The sequence below is a fragment of the Macrobrachium rosenbergii genome, chromosome 16 (genome assembly GCF_040412425.1).
Source record: "Macrobrachium rosenbergii isolate ZJJX-2024 chromosome 16, ASM4041242v1, whole genome shotgun sequence".
Lineage (NCBI taxonomy): Eukaryota > Metazoa > Arthropoda > Malacostraca > Decapoda > Palaemonidae > Macrobrachium > Macrobrachium rosenbergii.
The window spans coordinates 16,780,774-16,787,405 of NC_089756.1; positions in this window are offsets into that span (position 1 = coordinate 16,780,774).

Genomic DNA, 6,632 nt, shown 5'->3' on the forward strand with positions numbered 1-6,632 from the left:
TGAACCACAATACATCTTTGGGATTTGAAGCTTGGAAGAGCAATGTAAATGGCTTGTGATCGCCATAGGGATGGTTCTAAGAGATATGCAATCCTTTCTTAGATTGGCACTATCAATGGCATACATTGTGTATGAAGAGAGGTAGACTTGATCTTGAGTCTACTTCTGTCCCAAGTTCCAGCTCATCAGCAATGGAAGGGTTGGCCCTAGAACATTTTCACAACTGTGAATGATATCCCTTCTAATTCCCTTACACTGGGCGAACCCCACAGATGATACTGGGAAAGAACAGCAAGTAAATTAAGAGGTAATGGTGTTTGGGGACCTCCCAGAATCTGGCAACAGGTTAATTTATCTTTCAAGATGCTCTAGCTCCTCTGAGATCTCTCAGTCAGAATGGGACTTTTATTTGCATTGAAAAAAGGGGAAGGAGGACTTATGTTTGCCTTCCTGAGGAAGACTAACCCACATATTGCCTATTTGTTGCCATAGTTTAGGTGGCCCAAGCTACCCCTTGTTCTCAGGGTAGCTATAATGTCCCTACCCCATCACTGATTTTCCCTTATGCTTTACCCATCATAAGTCCTGTCAATAGCAGATTCAACCTTTCTAGGGCCTAGTAACTTGCAGGAAGCCTAAGCATACAGCAGCTTGTTTAATCCTCCCCTACTTTGACCAGTAATCAAAACTCCCCCACTGTCTCTTTCATCAGTTTTCTTGCCCAGTGTACCATCACACACACTATGCATGGTTTAGACAACCCAAGTAATCCAAACAACCTCATAAACCACAAAAGTTGGCCTGGGTCATGCATGGACTTAGGCATAACTTAGTTTTGTCATTTCTGACCCAAATGAAGAGCCCCAAAAGTGTCTAGGACCTTGAGGCTCACTCCTTTATAAAATGGTAGCCTTCACATTCCATGGCTATTCACCTTTGTAAAGCAAATTCAACCAGACAACAACCTGTTGTCATGGAGGAACTCTTTGTTGCCTTAATGATTTGCACACACCACAACAGATTTTCCATTGAACATTAGCATCAAGACTAAATCTTATGTAGTTCTGGGAGAGCTATTTCTTGCCATGGCTTCATGCAATGCCCCAATTACATGTACTGGCCGTGCAGAATCATTTCAGAGTACCAGTAATTTTATATTCATGCAACTGCTTTGGGATGTTAGCTTTACAAAATAAGTTCTGGATTGGATCTTGTATTTTTCTCTTCCTTCTCCACCCTATGTTTACAGTCTGTTAGCCTGTCCTTAGGGAGCTGACTAAAATATACTGTATTAGGGGAGAAGCCTCGGAATGATTTTAGCCTTGCTTACGCCCTTGACAATACTGTGTGATTAATTGTGGTTTTTATTCAGTACTGTCTATCCCATTAAAAAATGCCATCAGGTGCTCCATTCCTATACACTTCTCACACCTTGGGCTATGAAACAGTGAGACTCGGGCAATATCAAGCTACGGTAACTTAACATTTGATGGAGCATTAATTTCTCAACAATGTGTGTGTATGAATGGATGTTTAGTCCTGATCAAAATGCAAGGTTGATGCTTGCAACCCATAACTTTTTCTACATCAATGGTACTGTGCCAGTAACAGCCTCTTGGTAGACACCTGCATCTAGCTGCTTACTTCCCTAAAAGGTAATTAATACTTTGTACTGAAAACTCAGTTTCCCAACTCCCACTTTAGTTGATGTATCACTAATGAAAGAATTTATTAGAGGGATCTTTAAGCATTTCCCTAAAATATGAGTTACAATAATATCTCCCTATAACATGGGATTTAACACACTGAAATAAAATACAGTAATAACAATAAATGAAAATGATTTTTCCCCAGGCAGCCTTACATATGCAGTATATGAATCCTTTGTGGATTAATCAGTTTTTTAGATATATATTTTTTACTTTGTTACTTTTTGAGATTTTTATCTTAGGGTATTTCTTTAAAGTTCCTAAACATTTAGCATGTATTTATATTATTCATTATTAATGAAGCTACAAGCCACTAGATTAAATAACCATTGCTGATGTGGTAAGGGGGTTAATTTTTATAGAATGTAAGATACAAATTTGATTGGGTAATTATGGTGCATATTCTTTGAGACGACAGTTCCTTGGTATTTATCATCATCATACTAAATGTTTCATCCTGCTTTTACGTTTAGTTATGAAATAAGTTCTCTCCACTCTCTTCTGTACTGTGATTTTTCTGCCTGAAATCCAAACAGATCTAGATCTTTACCTACCACCTTTTTTATGATTTTCTTGACCTTCCTATAGGTTTTTGTCTTACTATTTTTTATGTATAAGGTTTTGTGACCAACTATTCCTCATCCCTTCTTATCATATGTCCAAACCATCTCCATCTTTATCCTGCCTCTTGATACCACACCTCTTCGCCAACTCATAACGCAATCATCCTACTGTACTCTGGCCATGAATCTTGCATTCTATGGTCACACCTTTTCAAAGTTTCCTTCACTGTCCTTGTCAGTATCTATGTTTCTGCTGCACAGAGTAGTATAGGCCTTGTATACACAGAAAAATGGGAAATTTTTACTTGATAGTACAGTAGTCATACTTCACTCCCCATTTCAGCCATACTGAAGCTGCTCTTTACTGCTCTCTCAATACCTTCACAGTCCAGGAAGTTCCCCAGATAACAGAAATGCCCTACCTCTTCTAAAACCTGCCAGTCTATCAAAACAGGGTTCTCAACTAGCCTCTTCTTTACCATTTGCTCAAATAACATTTCACGAAGAAGGAAATCACTTACTCCATTATATTTATAATCCTTAGCACCCCTTCTGACAATATCTATCATATTCAGTGCATATTACAGATTTTACCCCTAACAACCACAAGGCCACTTTTTCACCAGTTAAAATTACCAACACCTCTTATTCAGGCTCTATATCCTGTTGCACAAATTAGGAGAATTCTAACTACTATTCTACGGGTCATTATGTGACAGATGATCCTAAGCAGGTTAGAAGGGACTCAGACCAAAAGTCCTATGGCTTTACCAGGCTGAAAGAATGCATCAAAAAGTCCATTTGCAACTGCTATCTAAATTTCTTTCAAGAGTTTCTCCTCAACAGAGTTTACTGGTAGATTCTCTTGAGCTAATGCTTCACTACCAGAATCATCATAAAACAGGGCAGACTCTTATCATACTGGACCGCTTTCAAGACCATGATGTAGTTTTGCAAACAGCTTGAGCCAGTATTCCTCAATTAAGGACTAAAAGTTGCTTAGCCAAGCTGTTAAAGTAGTATCTTCTCATCTCTACTATAAAATAAATCTGAACCAAGCAGGCAATGCATGAACTAGCTCTTTACATAAGCCCAACCTGCCATAGAACACTTCCTGTACTATGGTATCTACAATTCCAGTGCTATTACATGAAGGAGGGAAAAGTGGTTCCCTTCAACAAAACATTGGCATGAACCCTAAAGAAAAAACAGTGAGAAGGAACAGTGCCACCTATATAGAGTTGACCTAAAAAGGTTAATGCAACAGAGAACGGATTTTTATTTAATATTACAGTAACCTGTTCAAGATGGTAGGGCACTGACACAAATTATGGTGATATATTTAGTCAGTTTCGGACACTCTAAGTATACTCTGACCACCTCTGCACATGGGGAAGGAATAAGAACAATATATGTTGAAGAAAGATAAACATACAGGTTAAAAGGAAAGAATAAGACTTGGTGATGAGAAGAAAGAACAATTTAGTGCAAATGTCAGCTAATCTAGGCAATCTAGCTAGCTTTCAGTGGAATCACAAAAGCAAGAAAATCCAAAAATTATGACAAAAGACCATTACCCATAAGCAAATAATGTTCACTTTAGTTAAGCCACATACACTAAAGCAAAACAATGCAACACTTAAGGCAGCAAAGATATCAGGAAACTGTCTTAAAAGAGAAAGTGACAAAGCTGTATCACAGTGATCTTTACTGGGAAATTGCAACAGTGTTACCGAATTAACATCTGGGATAAAATGTGCCTGCAAAAACTGATAAAAATCCTAAAAAAGTAAAAACCATAGAGTAACAATGTACAGTATCTAAAAACTGGACAAGCTAATGAATATGAAGAGATGTGTCATTTACTGTTGGCCACTTACAGGACAGTAACTTTGATATGAACAACCAGCGTCAACAGCAGCCTTTGAATACTAATATCTGTTATTACTGGGTCCTGAATTAATGGCAAAAATATACATTAAGTCATATAAGTAAATTTTGCAGACATATATCTATGAAGACATGATTTTGGGAGCATTCCCATGACACTGTATAGATTTCTTCTTATCCACCCCTTAATGTTGCTAGTCAAATTCAAAGTACTGTTGTTTTTGTTTCTTATCACATAGGAATGGATAATATTATGAAGTAGGATGTACTGTAATTGCAATCCTTTGTGCATACTGAAAAAAAAAAATGTGTAAAAAGGGTCTAACATTTATAAAAAGTATAAGATATATTAACTTTACATATATATTTTTGTAAAATATTCAGTTTGTGTATGTTAGTGTTAACACTGAAAAACATTCATGTTGGCTATGTGCTCTTTCAATCAAATAACTTTGAGTGATTTTGCATTTCACAGCTGGATTCTAAAAAATAATTATTGGTGCTTTAATATGTACAGTAAATGGTAGTTCTTAAGCTTATCAGATGCTTTAGGGGTCTGGCCTTCTGATATTTGTAAAATATGTGTATCACGCACATGAACATTTAATGTGTCTACGCCAACAGCAATTTCATATACTGTATTTACAGCCAAAGCTAACCCATATTTAATGCTTACCATTCATTCAATTTGCTGCGTTTACTGCATCACTTCTAAAAAGGTAGCCTAGGAAAAACTATCATAATATTACCGGATAAGTAACAACTACTGATATGTTCAGATCTGATAGGCTGAAGAACAACTACATATATTAGTTTTAGTTTTTTTTTACATATTATGAATTTCTTTCGATGTACTGTATTTTCAAAATAAAGATGAGTAATAATGTGATGTGTTCATTACCATAACATTCTTATGAGTGATAAGTCAACAATAATATATCATCTCTTGGATACTGGAATTAAACATGAAAAATACTCAAGATACAGCCATGTCACCTGAATGGTACAATAAATAAATGTTTTTGACATACATAAAAGCTTTCCAGTTGTAACTAAACGTGTCAGAAAGAATCTGCAATAGTTATAAAAAGTATTACAACACGGCTCTATTTGTGTCTCAGTACACTAGTTATATCAGTGGTTCATGGCCCGCTGGTGGGCCATGGGCACTTATTGAGTTCTGAGAGGGTCCATGTAACTGACATCTTCAAAATAGTATTTAAAAAAATGAAAAATCATTTACAGTAAATGCAGGCCAGTGCTTTCTTTCATAAATGAAAATGTATAACTAATAAAGTGTTCTGAAAAATAATTCCATAAATGAAAATATAAAACTAATAAAGTATTCTGAAAATGCTTTATAATAATTTTATTATCATCATTACACAATTCTGAAGGACAGTGGGCCATGGGCCATGAGTATTTTAGGATGCCAAAAATGGGCGTTGGGCATAAAAAGGTTGAAAACACTGGGTAATATAATGTGAATGGAAATTAGGAAAGTGTGTGCAAAATTAAAAACCTGTTCGAAGCTCCCTAAAACCTTGGTTGTTTATTTCATAAACAAATATAGCTGTCATTTTAAAATTTCTAACGCTAATAGTAATAGTATTGACATTGGAAGCAAGAAAAAAGTGACTGAAAGAAATAAAAATACATTTGAAACAAGATTGTGGAAAATGAAGCAGCACTATTGTCAGTCCAATATCATACACATTTTTGTCAGTTTTCCTCTTCCTTGGGTTAAACGTGAAATGAGTTCTCTCCACCCTCCTCTTTCTATGCTAGGTCTTCATCTGTCACCTTTCTCCACGATTCCTTGTTTTATTTCTTCCTACTGGTTTTCATCTAGCTACCTTTCCCTATTTCATCCATGTTCCATCTATTCTGTTTCAAAAGTCTTCCTTCATAGTCTAAAGTGCCCTCTACCATTTTAAGACCTACCCATCTATCACAACAGGATTCTCAACTTCCCTCTCTTCCCCATCTGACAATCTGAATTAGAGATATTGTGCTCTTTAAGCTTAATGATAGCAAAAGAGGAAATTAATCTTAATTAAGCAGTGATAAGAAGCTCTAGCACTGAATACAAAAAAGAAAAAAAAAATCCAAAGGGCACCATATACAGACGCTCCTCTACTTGCGAACGAGTTACGTTCCGAACGGCTGTTTGTATCTTGAATTTGTTCGAAAGTTCATACTAAAACACAATACTAGTATTGTACTGTATTTTACAGAGTATTTTATTAATAATACGAATGATATATAAAACCTAAATACTGTACAGTACTAAATTGTGATGATAATACAGTATTACAATTTATAGAACACTTTACTAATACGAATATATAAAACTTAAATCCAGCACACGTATATGTTAAGTTCTCAGTTGTGATGATAATAGTACAATTTATAGAGCACTTTACTAATACGAATGATACATGAACACTTAATACAGTACATTAAGGAA